At 32.8% G+C, this 23,735-nt stretch overlaps 1 long non-coding RNA gene across 1 annotated transcript in view; it reads left to right on the top strand.

Moving 5' to 3' along the window:
* LOC113946682 overlaps positions 1 to 23,735 on the top strand; it is a 52,544-nt gene that overhangs the window by 6,028 nt on the left and 22,781 nt on the right. Inside the window, exon 2 of the long non-coding RNA XR_003527512.1 lies at positions 22,169 to 22,243. This is a non-coding gene — a long non-coding RNA (uncharacterized LOC113946682). The remainder of the gene's footprint in view (positions 1 to 22,168; positions 22,244 to 23,735) is intronic.

The raw sequence follows: 23,735 nt of genomic DNA, 5'->3' as shown, positions 1-23,735 counted from the left end.
CTTGAGTTAAATCAATCCTTACAAAATTAAAATGCTAATAGGCTATTAATTTAAATTACAGCAATTGTAAAACAGGCTACCTCTGTGAAATCTGACTGTTCATATGGGGAAATGTCAACCCAGGTAAATAACCCTTGGAAACTGATGTTTGAAAAGAAATGTTCAAAAGCCAAGTCCAGAATCCATAAGATATACCTGAAACATGTATAGTTTATATAATTTAATTTTCTAAAGCAAATTTGAAAATTGCCAAACAGTAAGAGCAGTCAATTATTTTAGCTTAAGAATCAGAAGATATTAAGAACTCTGTAAGGAACTATAAAAAATAGTATATAGCGCTGATACTCTAGCATAAACTATATTACAATGACAGTACTCAAAAAGATTAAGAAAAAACATTTAAATTCCTTTATGTAACAGATTGTGAGAGATTATATTACCCATATAGTTATTAATATTAATATTTATATATTTTCTCAACAACCAATGCTTATATATTGCTGTTGGTTGACTCGAGTCTTCAAATTTTTCCAGTGCTATGAAAGTAGGAAATAAATGTAAAGACAGAGAAAAAAAAATTAAATATACAATCTCTGATGACAGCAAAGCTTTAGGATTGGATAAGATTCATAAGCATGTAGAATTAAAAATAAATAATACAATTAAAGCATTAACTTTTCTAGCTTATTTTCTATTTTCTAAAGAATGCTTATTATTTTCTCCTTCTGTGATCTGTATATTTTAGATTGGAAACAATCATCCTTCTTAATTCATATACTAATTTTTCAATTAAAATGTCATTATTTGTAATCAGCTGCACAGTAAAGAGAAGATAAAGAAATTAGGCACTTGTTTTCTTAAGCAATTAGTATTTTGTCTTTAGAGTAGGGGAAAAAAACAAACCCTCTTTCAACTATTCTTTATCACAAAATCAGATGACATAAAGAAAAAAGAAGCTGATGTTCATCTGTGTAAGAAATTATTTGCTGTGATAACAGTAAAGAATAACCTGAAGAGATAGCTATTGTCTGCATTTTCAGCTAGATTTCAAAGATCTGCAAGACACGGATCAACACATCACTGTTTTTATGTAAAAATTAAACTTTTATATGGCAGTTGGCTGACCTGAGGTTTGAAACGAATGATTATAATACCTTTGTTAACATTCAAAAACCTCCTAAATAATGCATATTCAGGGGGTTGAATTTTGTCAAAAGAACAAACTGAAAATGAAAGGATACCAGATGAGAGACCAAGGCTATTAGTGGAAATTTTTTGTTACCATCTTTTTGAAAGCAAATTCATTTTTATTTAGAAAGGAAAAAAAAAAAAGGAAGCAATTCACCAGTCAAATACAGCACTAGTTTTGGAAGTCTAAGTTTTATCATGAGCAATGTAGGGGAAGAAGGCAATACATCTCTAGTGAAACATACAAAGCAGTAAAATAGGGTAGTAACCATGCACAAGAGTGATATTTTCACAGAGTGAGTAAGAACAGAGAATGAGTGCTGTACTGAACAAGCATGTAAAGTGGAAGGAGAGAAAGAAAAAATTGTACTAAGTTTCCTGTTATAACTTTCTTCTTCAATTCATATCTACATTTTTTTTCTCATGTTTATAATCTCTGTCTCAGACAGGAAGATCAGAAGCTGTTAAATAAAACATATTTTTATCAAATAATAAATGAGATTATTAGAATTATTCAGTATATACAGTCTGGAAGAAATGTCAGGTGAACAGTCCACATTCCATCCTAGAACAACCTACAGAGCATGAACAGTATAGAGATAGATAGAGAGATAGATAGATAGATAGATAGATAGATGCATACATACATACATACATACATACACAAATAGACACAGAGCAGTATAGATTGTCTTGAACTCATCAGTCTCGTTGCATGAGTGTGATTTCTTGTTAGAAATACTCCGATTTTTCTCTTTGATTTTTTTCATTAACTTCATATGATACAGCTTGTCATCTCAACATTTATATGCACACCATCTTCCATTTTTGTAATGTGCATACTTTTGCTATCAAAGATCAAAACATTACTTTATACATTCCCACTTCAATACTCCAGTTTTCCCCCTCTCTAGATATCACACTTTTAGACAATTTAAAAAAAATTCCATGTTTATTCATATGCAATCATTGCTCTCTGCTGAACCAAAATGACTTTTCTGAGACTGACAATAGTACATTCTCCTTCTGCTCTCTCCCTTTTTCTCTTTTGAAACAGGATTATTTTATGGCAGTAAAACTTCTGAGGCCGTGGATATGTGTAGCTGTATTAAATATTTTACTTCTTTATCTCCAAATATCTCAAAAGCCTTTCAGATGGAAGGAGCTGTTTCATTGTTTCTACAGCATGAAACTAAATGTTGATTCTAACACAATTCTTACACACAGGTGCTTGTATGTGAGGGCATCTGTGTATGCGTGTTTCAAGTAAAAAAACACAGACATGCACTTACACACACAAAAGTGTTCCAAAATGAAGTTTTACAGTTTAAATAGAAGAAATTAGACTTTAGAAAGAATATTTCTGTTATAGCAATTTCATCCAAAATATTTTGTCCAAACCTATTCAGAGAACTGTTTAAAAGAAGCTCAAAGGTGTTAAATATAAATTAGGGGCAAAGTGCAACCACAGAAGTCACATTACTGCCTCTGTTCTAAAAACTTCTCCAACCACAGAGAGAATGGGTCTCATTTCCAAGAATATTTCTCAAGGGAGCCAAGTTCACTAAAGTCCTGTACAGGTATGACTGCTTACAAAGGAATCAAAGAGTGACTTGAGCTTTCAGGACAAAGTAACCTAAAGATAGCACCTGTCACAGAACATTATTGCCTGCAGATATGGCAAAGCTGCTGCAAATCAGAGTGCATCGCTGCTTTTCTTCATCTCATATTTTTGAATGTATACGCAAAATTATATAGTGACTTCTTTTCCACTATAACTAGTGTGACATCTTGCAACAAATATGGCAAAAATTTATATTTCTAATTTATTTTAATTTTGGAAGTCTAAAATAAGCAACACTTGAAAGTCAGAATAAGATAAACTGGAAGTTTACAATGTTTGAAAAATGTAGCACTGATTACACCTTGTCATTTTGATCTCTATCAAATCTCAACTTTTCTCATGTGTCTTATATTTCAGTTTGATGACTCAATAAAGTAAACTAAGGCATAAGAAAACAGGCAACTGAGGAGAAGGACATTACAGATAACTTTAGAGAAAAGAAGAAGTAAAAAGAAGGAAACATTTCAGATAATTTTGGTGGTTTTTTGAGGAAAAAGAGTATTAATTGTTGGAAACTGGAAACTGGTGATTGTAGTAGTAGCTAATTGACAAAGACATTGCAGGTAAAGTAGGCTGTTGCTTACTGGTTAAGCTTCTGTATAGCTGGAATATTGTCAGTGACTTGAAGAGTATCATTGAGAGAGGGAATGCATGAAGGCATGCATAGGAAGGCATGGAAATTTTTGCTTCTCAGTGGTTAAATTCCTTGCAATTTCAAATGGATTACTGCTCCAGAAATGGATTAAGCATGGAAAAAAAAGCGTAGGCTAGGAAGAAAACAAAACCTCACTGCTCCAAAAGTCACCCCCAGATGTATTTCCACAGCTACACAAAGAATTCTGAGTTAAGTATTTAACTGGTCACCTGTGTTACACCAGTGCAGGTTGATATTTCAAAATCTGTTTTGCAGTTTTTCAGAAGAGCCCTAGTGACTCTTAGATAACTGTGATTCCAAAGTAGTATAAGTAGTTCAATGCAATTAGTCTCTTCATGGCCAATTGTTTCTCTCAGAAGTTAGAGTATTACAGTGCTTAAGCAAGTTGATAAACTATCTTTCCTGTTCTCTTCCTGTTGTCTTTCAGTCTAGTGATATGAACAATGAGCAAACAGATGTCCTGTTGAAATGAATGTTTGTTTCATTCCTATTTAAAGTCCAAACTATTACTCATATTTTGATTGACAATCAAAAAGAAGAACAAACTATAAAATTATATTTTGCACAACTGAGATAGAATCTCTTATTTTAATGAATTTCTACCCTCTAAGAAATTTGAAATTTAGAAATGTATTTATATTAGATGAAATCCATCTTGCTTTCACTAAGTTCATTAAAGATATTTACTCAAGCTTTTTATGTTCTTCAGTATCATACTTGAAGTTTTCGTTACTTTTTTGTAGACACCATTTTTTCGCAGTTTTCACAAATAAGAGATGTTCTTCTCTAAAAAGACCTCCTTTCTGCAACTCAGAGTACATTTCTTCCATTTCTTCTTATATTTTCCATCCTTTTACTGTTCCTTGCATTCTCTAAAATATTACACTGAAGAATTTCATGGTAGTTGCACAGTGTAAATGCTCATGGGACATTTATCACATTTTCTTCTATAGGTCTTTGCTTATAGTTGGCAAATATTAAACAAGCTGTCATCATTCAAGCTTCTTTTTATTTTATTTGTTTAAGAGAATACTTCATTTTTCAGTTATCTGTTCTTGATAAATGGTTTATAGCAAGATTATGGGAACAGTGAAAGAAGCATAAAAGGAGTGGTCATTGAGAACATTTCTCCCTAACTTCAACCTTTACTTTTATTAACAGAAAACAAATTGTGGCAGCAAACCAAATGTTTTTACTCTGGACATTCACTTTCATGAAGAGTGTGAATAGAGGCAATTGATAATGAGACATTTGAAAAGATAAAGTGAACTGAGTGTTCAATACACATGAATAATGATAAGAAAAATCATGAAGACTAAATATAAGCTTTATCTCTACATTTCCTTTAGACTGTAAGCTAAATAAAGCAATATCTTCATCTCAAAACTAGCATTAGAGGATGATCTAGTTATTTTTTGAGTAGTGCTACTAGGAAACAGCATGGTATGAATATGATATCTAGAGATTCCTGAACATTTGTTCTCCTGTGCTTGGTTTTGCTGGAAGTTTCATCAAGCAGCGAAGCAGAGCAATACAAGTCCTACTGGGAAAAAAGGCATGGGGGAAGGGAATAGAAGAAAGCATTTTTATCCTGCAGAGTTTTCCTTTTTTTTTTTTCTGTTTATATTGTGAATTGCAGAACAAAAGCACTCAGCATTTTTGCTTCTTTAAACTACATGTTCAATGGAAAGTTTAGAAAGTGACTTGTGCTCCCAAAAGATTAGATTGTAACTCTATACGCTAAAAAAAGAATTTAAAAAACACACAAGAAAATGTACACTAGAGAAGAACATGTTTCATTGTGCTCTCTTTAAAATGACCTTATGGGTCATTGTGTCAAAAAGACTTTTTGAATGAATATACTCAGCACTAGCTCCTTTTGCTTGTATTGTGTTTTTTATTCTCACGAGGAAGAAAAATGTATATATTGTAAAGTAAAGGATGGCACGCTCAACTCATGGTGCTTTTCATGCTTTTAAAGAAATATTGAGAAGTATTGAGAAAATAGATATATTTTGTGTTTTTAAACAAACATACAACCCCCCATGAATTTTAAAAAATGTTTGCACGATACTTTTCCTTTCTTGTTTACTTTCTTAAAAAGCATGTTGTTACCTTATCAAGGCTGTGGCTGTCAAATCTGCACACAGATTTTTGACTCCCATTCACAGAGATTGTGATCAAACCACCCTCCAGGTTATTTAATTTCTCTGTGCAAGATCACTACCTAGGAGGACTGTGAGTTCCTAGATGAGAAAAAGCACATCTATATATATATATATATATGATTCGTGTGAAGATTCTTATTTATTGTTTTTCTGCCAGTAGTCACTAAAAGACCAGAGAAGATCAAGACGCTGTTTTCCTGTCCCCAATACATGCAAATAACTATAGTCAGTTTAAAAGTTTCCAATTTAATTTAAAACAAAAACAAGAATGAGAAGTGCTAATAATGATATAAGACACCCAGTAGGACAGGCTACTACGAATGGATCCATGTTCCATGAAAGTGGTCCCTGAACCTGTTGGTGGTAAATCTTTGAGCTACAAGTTACACAGAGAACTGTCGGGTAAAGATTATACTTACAGATGCTTTCCTCATTAACTTTGTCACATTTGGCAGATACACAATGGAGTTATGTCCTACTTGATTTTCAGCTGTATTCAATCTCTAGGGGTCTCTTATTTATCACATTTCCTTCAGTCACTATTACAAATGATGACTGTCATGAGTGTGGAAGCATTTTCCTAGATACCTACATGATTCATCAAATCCCTGTCAGCTAGAGATTTTAGTTATCCAGAAATTAACACCCATTAGGTTTTTCATTTGAGATCTTCCAAAAAACCCCCAAACGGTTAACTACATGTTTATGAAAACATATGTTATTGTCTGAGTCTTTTCTAGTAGAAAACAAAAGGACAAGTATAGCAATGAGTTAATCAAGTTAAACCACATTTAGGTCGCAATTCAAAACGCTGCCCAATATATGACCTGATCTATTGTTGCTGTCACATTTTTCACCTTACACATCTTCTGCTGCAAAAAGACTGCAGCTCTGATTCAAAAAGGACAGACCTTTCCTGGATTCTACCATTTACTGCTATGCTCCACTTTCAAGTAGGTTTCTGTTCTGGATTACTTCCTTTAAATCTTAAATATATCTAGATTGGTAGAGGAAAAATATGGATTATTTCCTCAGTAATAGTGCAGTTCTTCCTGCAATGAAATCAAAGAAATAACCTCATTAGTGTCAGCAGAAGGAAAAATGAATCTTTCATTTTGGAATGCTATGGGAGCTGGGGAGAGTGAATGGACATAGCAGAATGTCAGCCAGACACATCTTTTCTGGCCTGTCTCAGCAGTCCAGGTGTGAGCAAAACACTGCAGTTATAGCATTTTATTAAAAAAAAAATGGAAATTTCATATATGAACAACATTTCATATATTAAAAGTTAAAAAGTTAAAAGTTACAGCTAGCACTTCACAGTATACATATGGAACTTTTCCATAGTGTCTTTTGTTGTTGGCTAATGTCTCTGACAGTATCCACTTACAGCATTTTCTTGGCTTTTGCTTACAAGGTGATATTGGGTCTAAATCAGAAACCTAGGAAATAATTGGGAAAGTAATTTGTTTCATTGAGATGTAGAGAAATAGCTCTACTGATCAAACAAGTAGCTGGTAAGTTGTTATGCTGTCAGCAAAAATAAGAGTTGAATGTTGGGGGTCTTTGATTTTTGTGATTTAATCCAGAGGACCAGGAGAAATTCATTCTATGCTGTTTATCTCCCTAACTGTGATTCAGTAAGGGAATTCAGCTGAAGATAGATCATATTCACTCTTATTTTGGTGATTTAAGATTAGATTGAAACACAAATATGTGGTGGGAGGACACTAGCTGGTATTATTAGGACAATTTTTTTTCTCTACTGTTGTCTTTCATGTTAGTTTTTTCATCTTTCTATTCCAATATAAATCCCTTCTCAGGCTACTATTGCTGAATGCAGATCCTTAGGCTGTTAAGAATATTCACTGTATGCAGAGATAATTCTGGTTTTATATGCACACAAGTGATGAAATATGCCTAAAGCAGAAGACTTGAGAATTTATAAGGAGACTCTTCTGGCTTTGCTTCTGAAAGAATATTAGATCCTTGCCCATACAGCTATTAAGGTTACTCTTTCTTCTTCATCCTATTCCATAGTTCTTATTTTTCACTCCAAGTCGATACTTTGGACAAGAAAATTATCAGTCCTTTACCTGTATACCATGAACTGTGGTTCTGTTTAGGGTATTAGACCTATTTAGGCTGATAAACTAGCTTATGCCTTGAATAAAACAGGACAAGTCTTTGTTTTCTGAGAAATCAGTCTGAGTTTTTATCTTTGGGAATAAATTGGGGAGTATTCAAATATAGTGGCGGTTTGGATCTTTTTTTAATCTTTTTTGAGCATTCTCAAAGCAGAAAAGAAACTTGACACATTATTGATTTCTTCCTTTTTCTCTACAATTCGCTTTTTCCAAAGCAGCCTATTTCTTGCACCTTACAGGCAGAGGTTTGATATGTGGTAGATCTATTGCTTCCTTAATTCTAGCAGGAAATATGGTGTTAATCCAATTCATTTATACTGATGCAAATAGGATTTTTTAGTGAGAATTTTGATGTAATATTTAGGTTTATTTATACTATTAAGAAAAATATAAGAGGTTTCATCACAGTTAATGGTAAACATTCTGTATGTTAGAAATGAGAAGAGCAACAGTTCTGTGCTGAAGCAAATGACCAAGATAATGCACGAACTGGAGATAGAAACTAAAATAATTTACCAATGTAAAATGCAGTTAGATTAAGGAAGGCTCTGCTGGGCAAAAAACCTGAGATGGAATCCTTCACAGAGGCTGCCAGACCTGGTTTTTCCAGCATGCTTTAAAAAATAAAAAAAAGCAAGTTACAAAATCTGATTTCTGCTTAATGGAAAGTCAGAAATAAATGGTTATGGTTGTTTGGAAATAATTTCTATGTGTGGAATTGATTTAATTTTTTCTATAAACTCATGTTTTGACCACAGAGGGGAAAAAAAGAAGTAAAAAATAAGAAAATAGTAATCAAAGTGTTTAACCTCAGCCATGAGAGGTACCAGCTGTGCTATATTATACGAACTGCCTGCTACAGAAACTTCAAGATAATGGACGTCCTGAAATAGACTAAAAAAATTAAATGAAAGTATAATTATCAGAGCTACCTATGCACTTGCGGTCTGGAAAGCTCTGTTATTAAAAGTTGCCTCAACCGCATTATAGTGAAGAGAAGGTTGTGCCTACAATTCTTGTTATATCAATATAAGAACTTAACAATTAAGAGGTTCTATTCAGCACTATTTTTTTTTTAACAGTAGGGCTGTATTCACAATTTGTGTATGTCCAAAAAAGTTATTGTAATATTTAAATACAATAACCAGTAGATGCATTTGAAAATTGTTGAGATTACATTCTATTCCCCCATACCACCCAAATTTGGCAGATTTGAGGAATACAGACAGGCTCCAAATAGAAGTTTTGAAATATAGGTACTTCGTACAAAAGAACTAACTGGGACGACGTAGGAAAAAATTATTTACAGGATAAATTATTTACTGCTCAGATACTTTAAAGCACTCTGGATTTTCTAAAAAATAAAAGAATGCTAATGCTGATTTTTATATTTTCTAAAATTACTTCTATAATGTTACTACTTAATGTTGATGTCTCTAATAGATTGACCATACTCCTTTTCTTTATACAATTCTGACAAATTTTCTTGATAATGTAAAACTGTGTCCAAATGCTACATAATATATTCATTTTAAGCACCTATTTCAATTATTATGAAAAAAAAGAATTCAAATTACGCACCTAATAAAAAAATGCTGTTCCAAGCTATGAAGAGAGTTTTCTTCTCTCCATCTCAAATAAAAAATAAGTATTTGAAAATCCTTAAAATTTTACTTCATTTTATTTTGTTTTGATAAATTAGTCACATAAAGATGTTGTTCCATAAAAATTGTTTCCTAAAGCCCTTTATATCTCTTTCTTTAACAGTCTGTCTGCTCTAATTGCCACTGGAGTGACAGGAGAAGTAAAGTATTTTCATTACTTTATTTGTACATTGCTAGATAAAAAGTATTGGTTCACTTAGATAAGGAAAATTACCAAGTCTATTAGAATGTTTTGGACATATTCCTGATATTTATATCTATAAAATCCAAGTATGGAAGAAAAAAGATAAATCAGAGGTAACATTTTTAAAAATTAGTCTACAGAGCACTACCATTTATTGAGTTTTTGTCTTTATTGTGATACTATTTTAAAAATATGAACAAATCTTGTGCACCTGAAAATAAATGTCTGTCAATTGAATATCTTGCCTTAATTTAAGTCTTTTGTTTAAAGCTCTTCTGGCAAGCCTGTAAATTACATTTATTTAATTACATATGTATAACAGCAACTAGAGATGTTAATATATCTGGAGCTGTGCAGGAGAAATTGTCACAATTTCAGTCTATGTAGAAAATCTGAAGCAGAGCTGAAGGTACGAGTCATGCTCCAGTATAAGCCAGAAGCATTTGACTCTTCATTTGAGAAATCATGCCTTCAGAAAGGATAAAAATGTGACTTGATTCTGCTACCTCTTCAAAGATTGCATAGAAGAGGCTGTATTTTAATAATGTGTAAAGTTTATGATTTACACACGAAGTGTCTTCATATTCCCTGCTTCTTGGCAAAGGTTTCACAGCAGTGTGCTGCAGTGTTTTAGTGTGCAGTGCAGAATTTATAAGTCTTTGTTATTTTCATAAAAAACATTATAAAATATTTACTACTACCTTATGAAAGCATTATTGTAAATAGTTAAAACTGTAGCTCAGTTGTCAAGATAATTGAATAAACCATATTTTGTGGTGTATCATCCTGCAGTGATGAATCACCATTTTAATTCTGTTCCATTCATTTATTCACTAATGTGGCAAAACTGAAAATTTCTTAAGAGTCCACACTTTGAATTAGAGACTTTAATTTATATACTGAAAGAAAGAATGAATTGTTTCTGTTCTGCCAATGTAACTTACATTTAAACTTCCTGTAAGGCTTAATAAGACAGAAGTTTTAGTTCTTCAAAAAATGTGTTTTTATGGATAATTTTATTTTAAAATTAGCACAACTCAATTGGATCCAGATGTTGAGAAGACACTTGCTTATGTTTTTATTACTGATATACTTCTTTAAGCAAATGTGAGTCATGATTCTGATTAACGATGAGTATACTGGGAGAAGGTTTGCCCCCTTATCTTTCCTTACCTCTTACAAACTAACCACAGAGTTAGTTTGTAACACACAGTCTTGGAGAAACAAGTATATCAAGGTCACTTCATTATTCATTAATTAACACTTTAAATTACTGTGCTAAAATCTGAGCTTTCCTTTCCCCTAGGCTGTCAGAATGACTGGGGAGAGGGGAGAGAGGGGTCAGAAAATCTGATCCTGGATATCACTGAAGATGGAAGTTCACCTAAAGGAATTTGGAAGGAAGAAGATGTTATTTATCAAACCACAGAATATGATTATTCATTTGTTTATTTGTTTGCTGTTGATGTTTTCAATAAGAGTGGACAAAAGCCAGGCACTGAGGACCTAACAGGAACTGTCATCTGTGGACAGTAACAACCATAAGATAGGACAGAATTTAACAAAGCTAAGAGCAACTTCCAATACCTGATGTGACATAGCCTGGATTTCAGTCCATCTACCAGCTATAGCCAGAGAGAATAGTATTTTGGGATTGATAACAGAGGCTACTAAATTAATCCTACTTTATTAATTGTAGGGTCAGAAAAAGACTGTATTTGTGTGTCATATTTACATCATAAATATGGTATCTTAGCCCTGATTACTTCATATGTTTGCTACTATTTGACATCAACGATTAATATCATACTTGACAAAATTCTGAAAAAATTTAAAATTCCGTGGTAGTAGGAGGACAGACTAAGCAGTCTAGTAGTTTTACTTTCTCTATGTACAGGTAATTCTGTATTCAGTGGTTACATACTACCATAGGCTTTGAAGAATAGTTGAATGAAGGCATATGAAGAATGGCTTTATTCTACTGCAAGTTGCAAGGTACAGCCTAATGACCTTTCCTGAGTGCCAGTGGTTTTAGCTTTTATTCTTATCCGATGACTGATTAGCAAGGTCACAAACTTCTTGAACTTTTGCAAGTTACTTCAATGTTTCTAGGCCTCAGTGACTCTATCACTTCTGGTAAAAAATGAGAATAAGAATCCTGGACATTTTAAATCGCTTTGAGATTTCTGGGGGGTTTGAGCAGAGAAGGAAGGGAGCGCATTCTTAAATGTCCCAGCCCCAGTCCATTTTTTTTTTTTACATATTAAAACATAAGGTGCCATAAGAATACTACATTTTTGTAGTCATAGATGAATGAAATAAATTAAATAGCTGAAGTGGGTTTGATGTAATATAGCTTTGAGACTTTTAAAACTTTAAAATATGCATACTGTTGTTAAGGTCTGACTCTTATCACAAGCCAAGAATTAGTTTTGCTTTGTTTAGGCAGGGGTTGGGTGACCTACAGGAAAGCATTTAACAGATCCCACATGATGACAAAAACATTGAAGCTTTATTACAAACCAATTTGGTTATCCTCGAATGCCACTATACCACACTATGTTGAAATACTTCATGTTTCATTGTAACTATGTGCTCATAGAGGGTAAATCAACCAGTACAGCACCCCTCAAGCTGTTTTTGCAAAGGTCCTGTAAAACAGTAAAATATTCTCAGTAAACCAACAAGCTACATAATTTCAGTTAAGAAGTGAATATATATTCCAGGATTGCACATAGATCACTAAGGATTATCAAATCTAGATTTGTTTCACAAAATGGAGGCCTTGTTCATGGTTTGTAAAGAAAGTGACAGTTGCAAGCTTAAATTAAACAAGGATCTTCAGAATGTACTGAATGAACTTCTCTGATCCTGAGTTTTAGTGAAATTGGTCTTTCTACCATATGTGAGTTATTCCATAATCCACAGGTAAAACCTGCTACAAGTGCACAAGATTACCTGAGTTGAAAATTAAGCTTTTAGTTGACATGGCAAAGATAAAGGCCAGTGTGATCACACCACATAAATACTTTGAAAGTAAGACAGTTGTGGCCTAATTTGCTGTTGACCATACACTCCTGTTAATTTGGAAATCAAAATGACCACGAACAAATGAGATTAAGAGGTCCAATTTAGGTGTTATTAGATTCACAAATTATGTTTTCTTTCTCTATGTTAACTGGTTTTTATCAACATATTATTGATCTTTAAAAGAAAATGGAGAATCAATTTTCTCTTTTAACTCCCTTTTTATTTGTGAGGCTGAAGATTTTAACTTCTTATCGGTTTTTATCAATGCATTACAAAGAAGGAGGGAAAAATTCAATCTTATATTCATCTCGACCCATATTGATTCTGAGTTCTAGGTCCAATAGGAATTTCTTTGCAACTGAATGTTTGTCTATGAGAAATTCAACACAGCTAGAACTTTTCATGTTTTATGTAAGTTTTAGCTATGATACATTTAATTAAGGTATAATTTTTGGACCTACAGAAGCTAATCCCAGAGCAGAAAAAACTCTTATTTGTAATATGATTGTGAATTAGAATTAATTAGAATGAGCAACCTGTTCAGTTGAATCCAAGGATCTTCCAAACTCTGATCAGAATTCCCTGGTAAGATTTTTGCCCTATCTCATAAATATAAGCCAACATTTTTCTTATTGAGGTGGTACTAATTTCTTAGATCTTCTCTGGCAGTTGTATCTCAAAAATAGTTTAGGATCTCCCTTAAAGTCTATGCTGAATCTTTGAAATAGGTGGTTTATATATATATTAGAGAATGCATCATTCTTTATAATCTTTTGCAGTCTCCTTATCATCCCAAGAAATTTGATTTCTGGCTCTTATAACTATTTATTAGCTGGATATGGCTGTCACAATTATGTCTTTCTCAAAAATGTAGCAAAAAAACCATTTTCTTGGGACCATGGATTGTCTTGGAATAGAAGTCAAACAGATGATATAGAAATCTGAATAAACTTAAAACAAGTGACATGGAATAAAAAGGATTTATAACTTCAAACATGAAACTAGATAATAGTATTTATAAACCTATAAATTTTAAAGCTCACAGACTAATTTAAAAGCATTTTTGTGATACTGCCAGATGAGAAGTGCATAAACAGAAGGTTCCTTTGATTATGAGAGTGTTTGCTTCTGAAAATTAGAGCACAGCCATTTATCAGAGGGTGTCTCAAGGCTATAATCAGTTAAAGATGTGCCAGAACTGAGGTAATTTAGTATTCTGAATGTCAATCAAACCATGGAAAAACATGAATCAATGTGCTAATGTAAATTTGAAATATGCATATGCCAAGGTGGCAAGATGAAGGAATAAGTGAGTCAAGTTCCTCATGTGTTACAGTACTTTGAATAGTCATGATTGTGTGAATTCAAAGGATGTACCCACAAGCTTTCCAAATGCAGTTCTATATGGACTAAATGGTAACTTAATGAAAACAACTGTTATTCTGTGATGACAGAGATCAAATAACATCACCCTTTAAGAGGAGTATATAGGAGGACATGACACTTCCACAGTGTCTTTCTAAATTTTGTATCAATATCAGGAGAGACCTTGATGTAGGAGCTCTGTTTCAGGACCATCTTCTAAGATGGTACTTCAATAAAAATTGAAATAGGCAAGAGCCACAGTAATACAATTATACCAGTAGACAGAAAAAGAAAAAACACATTGACTTCTTAGCTCTCTATGAGGACAGACCTTACCAAAATCAGTCTTCTGTGTCCAAGAGCCCTGTCATTTCTCTCAAAGAAAATGTGTCTCCTCATGAGCTAAGTTTCTATTTACCTGTAGACGATTTTCCAGATTTACTGATAATTATCCTGGGACCACTGACTGATAATGGAATGCTCATTTAGGAGGTATTGAGAAATTAGTATTACTAGGTCATGTGCTATACTTTGGGTCACAGTTACAGGAACTGCCTTTTTGACTAGGCATATAAGACACCATATTTTCTGTCACTGACAGTTTTTTTTTATACAAGTTAATAAACTTTTATATGAATCTTTTGGCTTGGTTTACTTGTATTTTGCTTCACTCTGAGTAAAGGATAGTGTAGCTGCAGAAAGTTTTGATGGAGGCAAGGAACACTGAACAGAACTGAACAGGATTACGAAATCAATTCCTTGAAAATCTCCCCACGTGTGTCTTGAGGTAAAAGTACTTGGAAAAATAGTACTGGGAAAATAGTCAGAAGAGTATTATTAGAAGTTGCTATTAATATATACTTTCCTTTTTTTTGTCATAGTATTGTCACCTGCTTACAGCTATTGGACTATATGACACTATTGGAGCAGAATGATTGACTCACTACAGCCATTATTATATTCTTATCTGAATCATGACAGAAAACATTGGAAATATCTACTACCCACTATTTTTGTTATAATGAACCAAATTTAAACAAGCCTTTATTATATGACACATCTGTCATATAACAAATTGTCAACAGATGCTGAATAAACCAAAAAGCAGGCAAGCAGACTTTTAGATAACTATATTTATGGCTAATCAAGTACTAATTTACTTGATGATCAGCTAGAAATGTATTCTCTTTGTCTGTTAATATCTTCTACCATATTTAAATGGAAATGTTCCATCAGAAACTGTTAGGAAATCATTTATGATTATCAGCTTTATCAGAGTTGCATGGAAGTACAGTAGGGATGATGTGCTAAAGATGAAAGTCTCACTTAACCATAAGTATGATTGTTTCAAAATACATGTTGAAAAACAGGGTATAATTTTAATTTTTTCTTTCCTTTTTCTTTGTGTCTAAACATTTCATTTTTTGAAAGATACTTATTTCTGATTTTCTATCAAATATTTGCTCTTAGCAATACTATGCAAAAGAAAATATAGGACATAAAGAACATAAATTCAAGATATAAATTGATCAGGAAGAGACAAGAATGAATACCTTTGTCTGTATGTGGCAAGCACACTTGGCTAAGTAGGGAGCAAGTAATTGTTACTCTCTTTTGAATAAACAAGTTTTGGTCAATAATGGAGGTAAGGCATTGTACCTGATGAACTAAGAATAACCTCTGTCTAGAATAAAAAAAAAAGTGGTTTTTTTACAACTTTATGTATCTGTGTAAAGCAACACATAACTTAAACATCTTTCATCTGGAATTTATTCTTTGAAACACTCAATTTCCTTAGTTATTTTAGGCAGAAAAAGAAGAATGTATGCTTACACATAACTCTCTAGCTTAACTAAACAGCTCTCCATAAAATAATGCTTATTCATCCCTCAGGAACATATGTAAAATAGGCTTTTTTTACATAGGTTTTCCATGTATTCCCTCCAGGCCTGGGTGACAAAGAAATTATAACTCATAAATTTTTGCTAGGTGAAAATCCAAAAGGAATTATACATATTGCATGGTCCAGGATGTCTTTATTCTCATCTTCTTCCTCTCTTTTTGTCCCAGTACATAACCATAGGGATAAAAGAATTATTGGAAAGAAAGTGGATTGTGTTTGTCTTTTTTTAATTGCTACTGGAACTTGTATACATTCTTAGTTTTCAGCTTATAATATTTGAACTGAAATGACCTGAAACTGCAGAGTTTTCAGTTAATAAAAATCAACTATCTGGTGACAATCTGAAAGTGTCTATTAATAGAGTAAAATACAAACAATTTCCATACTGTATTTTATAACAAGCATTAGTTTGATCACTGCCCACAAGTTCTTCCACCAAGTCAAACACTGTATTGAACTAGATATACTTTACATATCACAATGCCTTTATCTCAGACAATTAGACTAGAAAGGCAAAGATTAGAAGAAAATATATATTATTGATTGTGTTTTATTCACAGATAAGAAATAAAAGATTGTTCACTAAATGGAAATAAATTTCAAGATATATAAAATTTCTATAACTGAGAGATGAACTGAAGGTAAAGTTCCTAATTTAGGACAGTAAGTCCTCTCGAGCTCGTATTGAGGCAACTGAAATTTAATATGGTCTTCAGTTAATCTTTTTACAACTTTCTCCTCAGTCACCAAAGCTGCTACCCATCTCTTATAGCTGTACTGTGCAAACTGTCAGAATGGGAAATAGAGAAAATTTTTCTCAGTACTTTTTTTCTGATCGCCTATATTTGTCTACAATCAAAGGCCTTTGAGCATAAATAAATAGCGTTTATTCTCTGTTATCATTGATTATATTTTTATCAAATAATCCCATTTGTTTATTTCTAGGGGAGAAGCTATATCATGTGCCACTAGTAACCTAATAAATAAGAGAAATGGCATGGCCCATGACATGACTAATGCAAAACCTTTTATTTATTTATTAATAATTACCAACTATGGTGAATAAAAATAGCAATACCATGTACTACTTATTGTTAGATTCCAAAGAGACTAAAAGGCCATAACTTTCAAATTATTCATTGAAAATATATTAACTTCTTATCTGTTGGGTAATTCCTACCCTACAGTGAAATGTTGTTTTAGATGTGATATGTCAGCAACAAATAATATAGCTTTACTGCAGAATTTTCTCTGGTATATCTGTAAGAGATTACATTGTTATGGCATAATATAAAACACAGGCATAAAATATACACTTATTTATAGTACCTGAAAGAAAGGGATTCATTTTCCTCCACAAACTGATTTCACCCTAAGTCCACACAGACAATTTTTGTTTTTTGACTGAAGAGAAACAAACACAATACAAATTACCCCCTGAAAGACTATTACTTCCAAAAGAGATATGGAAGCAGTTGTTAGAAAATTTCACTGCTATTATTGTTCTTATGCTGTCAGGAACAAATATAGCATGATCAAGCACAACTTTCAGCATTGTTTTGCACTCTTAAAGACTAAAAAGTGTTTGGTCTGGGTGGTATCTGAACAGAAAATATTACAAGAATATGTAATTACTCTTTGAGGTAGTAACAGTAATTCAGTAGTATAGAACAGAGTCTACACTGATCATGCATTTATGAACCATAGGAAATACATATAAAAATAGGCTCAGGGACTAATGCTCATTTAAAATCTACTGGGGTTCTGTTTAAATGTTGTTGGAGTCTTGACTTCTACTTTTCTGTCAAAATGTAGTTTGAATCAAGATGTTTGAATTGCTGAACAAATTGTACCAGAATTTTCTAAAATGATGACAACATGAATTTATTCCTAACCATATATTTTATTCTACTTTGTACCTGAAAAATTTTGTCCCGTCTGTGACTTCTGCAATTCCAGAAGTTACCATCTGTGGCAGTAGAACTTTGTCCTCTACCTGTTGAAATAGATGACTGAAGAATCAGGACAATAGTTTGCAAAACCTTTGGGATCTTAGGGCTTAAAAGTGCTCTTATAAATGGAAGTCATTATTATTTACCCATGGTGAGCTGAGATTTAGGACCAGAGTTGCAGGGAAGCTTCTGTATGTATTACTTTTTCAAGATGTCTTAGTTGAAGTTCAGTAGGTTCAGGTAGTTATCACGGAGCCATAGACTAACAAAAGAGAACATATCTGAGAATGTCGTTAAACTTCACTTGCAGGAAGTGTCTTACAAAGTCTTTCTCAGAGATCAAAACAGGAAAAACACTTAGAAATACACAGTGTGAGCAAAGACTGATGTCCTCTAAGAAAGGAAAGGCAAGTTTCACCATCTGCTTAGGTTTCTTTGAAGATAAGACTACCACAGGAGACAAAAATGGAATTCAATGGACGTCACATGTTCAGATTTCCAGAAAGGATTTGACGTAAGTCCAGCTCATGTGTTGCTCTTTTTTACTGCAAAGTGGCTCAAAAGCACATGGGCTAGCTGCCTGTTAGCGGTGTCTTACTGTTCAAAGCGCAGTGGAGAATGGAGGAGGGACGAGCTGAGCCCTGGGGGCATCTGGGCATACTAACTGCTGTGAAATGTCATGCATTGATGTTTCAAAGAGTAACATAAGTTGTATTTAACCCTATCTCTGCTGATTTCTAGTTCGATGGCCAAATTTCCTTCTGGAGCACAGATTTTCTTCTGAAATTCTTATTTTGATCTACAGGGTTTTTTTGTCTTACATGGGTTACATATTGTCAGCCATTGCCTTTAATATCTACTATAAATGTTGGGTTTGCCATTACAGAATTTATGTACAGAAGATGCTGCTTCACAGCAATGTTTAAAAGTTTGTGTACTTTTATAATCAGAGTAAGAGAGGACCCATCCAAGATACAATGAAGTCAATGGAAAAGTTCCCATGGATTTTCATAGGTCACTAGACTGACATGAACTTCAAGTTACTATTCTCTTGTAGAAGGAATAAAGCTAAACGTGACCAATTTTAGAGCTTAAAGACCCTATCTCTTCAAACACATTACATCTTTGTGTATATTTGTTCAATTAATTCCCAAGTTTTGTAGGTAACAGACCAGATGTGTTAATGACTTTCCTTGGGAAGGAATGCTTGCACTGATGCTTCAACTTGCTTTTCCTCCCACATGACTTCAAAGAGGAACAAGCAATACTCAGTTGTCTCACAGAAAATAGTCCACACATGCAAGTAATCCAGAGCCTGGTGCCTACGTGTCTGCCAGTCTATTGAATATTAATTGCTAGAGCAGGTTATGATGTGATTCATTACGGATTAAATAAAAGCGTTGCGTTATGTTGTGAGCATCCCTTCATGATACCTTTACAGTCCTGAATAAAGGAGTCTGCATATGCAAAAAGCTTTGGAGAAGGTAATCTTTGGAGATCCTTTTAATCACACCTTTTTGTAAGTCATTACAAGGTCTATGAACCTAAATATTTTCGATTATTTAGCTTTTCCTGACAAAAATTCTATCAAATGCATTCACTTATCTGTGTTAAATTGAACTTTTACTGACATTTGATATATATAGCAAAGATTTGGGCCTTACTTCTGGACATAAAAGTCTTTCTGATGAGGCAGTTCCTTGTCATCTTCTGTAAATGTACTGTTTAACTACAGTCATTATTATGAGATGAATAACTTCATAAAACCTTCTGTAAAAGATAATATAAAAATAATATTTAAAACCCAAAAAGGGTTAAAATCTTTTTTTCAGGGCCTAAAAGATTTCTCAGAGCCTGGAAATCAATAATAATTTATGTCAGTCAAATTGTATCAGTCATATTTGACAGAATAAAAAGCCCTATGAACAATTTAGATGAAATATGCTTTTTCTTTCTTTATATGGTCTCCTTTTCAACAGTTAAAGTTATTTTATTGCATTATACATTCTTATTTAGGTGCTCCTCAGAAACATTCAGGTCATCAAAAATAATCTGTAAACCCCTTAGAATTCATGTTCCAAGACACTGAAATAGTTCTAAGAACTTTTGTGCCTTTTTCTTCACTGTTTGAAAAAAAAAAAAAAGGAAAGAAAAGAAAACAATTATATAAATAAATAATGAACACAGTTTACAAAATAAAATTTGCAATATCTTAAAGAGCTCAGTACATTCAGAGTTATCAGATTATCTCTATTGTGGTCCACAACTGCAGGTACAGAAGTACATCTTGATTCTAAGCATGAAACCAGTAGTTTTCTTAAAGTTAACATTTCTGCTTATGTGACTCAAATTTACACTTATGTGATCTGTTTGCTCTGTAAGATCCATTCTTTTTATCATAATTTTGTGCAGTAGCCAATAGTATGAGTAAGTAATGACTGTGATTGCAAACATTGGAGACTAAATAGCACATTTTTTGTGTGTGTAATATTACCTTAATTCTCATAATCTTATGAAAGTTTGGCATGAGAACACTGAAGAGAAAAAAACATCTTGATGCCTTTGCACCATGTGAGCACCATGCCCTTGGGACATTTTGAGCAGCCTCTAACACATCGTGGCTCAGAGCACCAATTTATGGAACTAGTTTTTTCAATTGATAGCTTGGAGTTGTTATTTAAAAACAATCGGTGAATTGAATGGCACTGGAATAACTGTGTTAGTTAAGTTTACTGTTTTTCTAAGTTATTAATAATATTTCTTTCCAAGATTTATTGTAGTAAAGCACCTACATCCTCATGAAAATGTTTTAATTAAAACATATGAAATGTGCAGTGTACAACTGTTAGCTGCTCTTTGTATCTGGAATTCTGAACAAATTGTGTTAAAACACAGTTCAGCACCAATTTTTCAAAGACACCTGAAAAAGCTAAACAGGCTTTAAAAAGCGCTTGCAGCTTGTGTCTTCACAATAGTCACTACTACAAAATCTACTCAAGAAAGTGAGAAAATGTTTGAGTAGGTCACTTATTCTAGTTTCTTTTTAGCACAGCTGAACTACTTTCAGTCCCCATAATAACTAGCTCAAGTGAGACTTTAGTGAATCATAAAAAAAATGTTTTCTTATGCAATTAAAAGTCTTTTTTCAAAATTGGATTCAGATTTTAATTTTCCTAAATATTCACAGAAATTCAGTTCCTTAAATATGAAATAGTGGCGTTAAAAAAAATGAAAAAAATAATGGAAAAAGGAAACACCTACATAGTTTTAGAGATTTTCATAGAAAACTACATTGAGAGTGTACAGATTTGGGACATTAATTGCTATAGCAATCAGAAATAATATTAAAGGGTGATACATCTCACCAGAATTATTTTTATTAACTTTATATCTGCCTTGGTCATATACATGGTGATAATTGTAGTCCTTTTGTTTAATTGCCTATTGAAAGCTTATTTTTTTTCCAAATGTTATTTAAATGTGTAAGCTCAGTGGATTTATCATATCTGAGCTAAATATAGACAAAGGTAATTTGTGACTGAATAAGATTTTGCAAAAATCTGCATACTGAGGTAATTACCATCCTCCTGATGAATTGAATGAATGTTTTTCCTTATGAATATACATATGTTATTATTGAGTCTCCCTAAAAAGCTACAGTTGGTCATATGAATCCAGCTTTCCTTCTTCAGACTCCAGATACTGAATACTCTTGAAAAAGAAAATCAAAATCTTGCCATACATGTGGGTTGTTTTTTTTTCATTTTTCATGAATTAAAATATTTCTAGGAAAATTTCTTCAAATATATTTCCAATGTTTATTTTTGTGAATTTATTTGGTGAGATAGTCAAAGCTCAGAAATCAATTTCTATCCACAAAGTAATTGTGTATTGGAAACACAATTACTGGAAATATTGAAAAAAAATAAAAAGGATTCAATAGATATTTTACAGTACTTGGCATTTGGAAGAACATTCTTTGCTAAATCCGAGCTTCTGATCATTGCAGAATTTACACCAAAAACCTAGTACCTTTTAATCTAATTCTCTGCATATATCGTGACCATTAAATTCTATCAACTAGAAATATATTGTAGGTTTTAAATGAGTAAAATGGGAAAAAAAAAAAGACTGGTAAAAAAATAATATTGACAAGAGAGAAAACACAGTAATTATTATGATCTTACACTCTTTTACCACTTCAGCTGTCCTGATTCCAGCTTGAAAATCTTAAATTCTGCTGTCTGTGGTTTTAACTATTTTATCTAATACACACAACTTTTACCAGTTACATGAAGATAAGAAAACAAGACCATGAATCTTCCTTCTTCTCTACTGATGGTATAACAACATAGCTGTACATGTAAGTAAGCAACCACTTCATACTATAATGCATTGCACTGCTTTTCTCACATGGCTTAATAGTGCTTTTCCCGCTTACCATTGCATGTTTCTCTCTTAGCAGCTTTTTCAATAGGTCTCTCACTGCTCTGCTCCTCATTTTGTATCAAGCTGTGCCATATAGGAAATGTATTGCATTATCTTAGGATAGCACTGTATTTTTCGCTCTTATTTTAACTCCAATATCATAACTGACAGTAACAGTGCCTCTATTTACAGCTTCATAGCACTCTTAAAAATGGAGAGGTTTGTTACCTCTTTTTCAGAGGTTTCTATTTAACAGACAATTATCAGTAGCTCACCCAAACGGAAACACTTCAGAATTCAACTGCAATTGCTGAAATGGCAAAGTAGTCCTGGTGTATCTCCAATAACAGATTGTGAGGATTAGACACATCTTTGTTATTGTTTAAGAGACTAACATTCAGGAGCCTCAGCAGTGAACAACAATCAGATAACTTTAAAGTAATGTCAGAACAGAGAATTACAAACAATGAAATGGTGAGGCCCAGATCCTCAAAGATATTTAGATGAATAATTGCCATTGAGATCTGTCACAGACTAATTCTTAAATCTTTACCACAGTTTATCCTTTCTGTTTATCAGTTACCTAACAGCAAAATAAAGAGAGTGAATGAAATGTTTGTAAATCATAGGAAGACAAAATACCACCTAAACATAAGATATGAAATGGAGGAACCTCTTTTGTTTATCCTAACAAAATATACTAGAGGGATGCTCCCTAATAAATTTCCTTAAGTCTGAAGTACTCCAAGTAGAGCATCTCTGACCTTTTATATTTTTCACCAGGATTTTTTTAACCATATAAGTAATCTGTAAACACATATAGTGTCTTGTATTTGGTGTGCCAAATGATGAATTTTTGTCTGTGGACTTCTCTATACTGAGACAAATCTTTAACTCAAGTCGATGCCATTAACCTGGTGAGTGTGCACTACAGCATAATGAGACCACCTTGACCCAGGGACATGGTAGAACCCTGTGAGATGCCTTCTTATCAGAAAACCCAGATCTAAGGAAAACAATACACAAAGGTAATATCTGTAGCAGAAAAGCCTTGCTATTTGAAGGTGATTTTTAGAATTCTGTTGAATGTATTGGGAACTTGGATAATAAACTGAGAGTGAAAAACTGGAGAAAGTTAATGTTAACTGAGATTAGTCCCACTGTAGAAATCAATTCCTTTAATCTGCTCCTTAAATTATATTATAAGGACTCTTCTGTAAAATACACCATCCCAAGTATCTTTAAAAGCTCATATAAATAAAAAAACCCCCAAAACTAAGGTACATAAAAGATGATTCTTTGAAAAAGAATATCTTCATATCATAATGAGTTTATTGACTTTAATTTTCATATATCCCCTTTAAAAAGAAACAAAAATCTTTAAAAAAAGAGAATAAATATTCAAAGTTTCATTAATATAGTCAGCC

This window comes from Corapipo altera, unplaced genomic scaffold, assembly GCF_003945725.1.
Source record: "Corapipo altera isolate COAL_440 unplaced genomic scaffold, ASM394572v1 23b, whole genome shotgun sequence".
Lineage (NCBI taxonomy): Eukaryota > Metazoa > Chordata > Aves > Passeriformes > Pipridae > Corapipo > Corapipo altera.
The sequence above is the reverse complement of the archived record's forward strand: the minus strand, read 5'-3'. Positions and strand labels throughout refer to the sequence as shown.